Raw genomic sequence first — 1,283 nt, forward strand, 5'->3', positions numbered from 1 at the left:
TTAAGGAACTGGTAAGTAAAAGACAAAATAATGTGGGGGTCGGCTTGCGACTGCGTCGTGTCCGAGAGTCGTTAAAAATCGTCCTGTTTAAAATTCTTAGAACATTTACAAAATATTCAGACTACGAATTCGTTCATAAAATGTATTCAATTAATTACAAAGTAGCATCTATTTACAATTAGTATTAAGGAACCATTAATTGTTTTCACATTTGCAACCAAAACTCTGAATTTAAATTAACTAAACATTTTCAATGCCGCAAAATAACTTGTGTCGATTAATTTGTTCATAAAGTAATAATTTTTACAAATAACGCTAAATAGTTGTAGCCATATGATAGCTTCTTGTCGTATGTTCCAAGTAGGACAAATAACTGCAAGTATCATACGCTGAGTTAAAAGAAAGAAAACCTGTTATTTGTCAACAAAGGTTATAATTTTTCTTGTCTAACTTTTCAGTGATACCATTTCTTTTAAGATTTTCAAACTAATTAAAATGAGTTACAAATCAATGTAATAACAAGCTGAAATTAATTTCTAGCATATAAGAGTGAGATAAAATTTTTTTACCATGTACGAAGTTACTAATGAAAAAAATCTTTTTTTTTATTCACAACGATTATAAGCTATCTCAGATCTTTCATATGAAAGATGACAAATATTAATGTGCCACTACAATCAGTTCAGATTAGTTGCTGACTAACAATTATTGCAACAATTTTTGTCAAGAAAATTTATATTTAAACGATTTTTTCACAAATAGGGTTAATTTTTTCAGGAGATTACTAAAAATATCTTGACGAAGATCCCTTGCTGTTTAAAGAGAATTCCATTTCCTTTTTCTTTCACTTCTCTTGTACCTCCATTTCGCCATTTTTTCACATGCATTCTCTTATTATTTCTCATTCGCTCATCTAGTCCCCTCTCAGTGCTTCATCCATTCCTCCTCCACTTCATCTATCCCTAGATCTTTACAAGATTCTCTTGCCAGTTTCGTTTATCTTTCATTCCTCTTCTATATCCTTCCCATACATGCTCCCATGTTTTCTCGTTTCCAAATCGAATTCTAGATATTCTGGTCGATCTTCTCTCCCCACATCGCTTTTCTAAATACTTTGGTACTCCTTACTTTTGTATCATCTTTAACATTTATTATATTTCAATTCCTCAATCATCCCCCATCTTTCTAATAATCGTAATTTCCTCTCCCCTAATTACAATTCTTTATAGATTACTACAATCCCATCTTCCATAGTTCTAGCATAAAAATTCCTTTCTTCATCC

Source organism: Belonocnema kinseyi, chromosome 2 (genome assembly GCF_010883055.1).
Source record: "Belonocnema kinseyi isolate 2016_QV_RU_SX_M_011 chromosome 2, B_treatae_v1, whole genome shotgun sequence".
In the NCBI taxonomy this organism is placed as follows: domain Eukaryota; kingdom Metazoa; phylum Arthropoda; class Insecta; order Hymenoptera; family Cynipidae; genus Belonocnema; species Belonocnema kinseyi.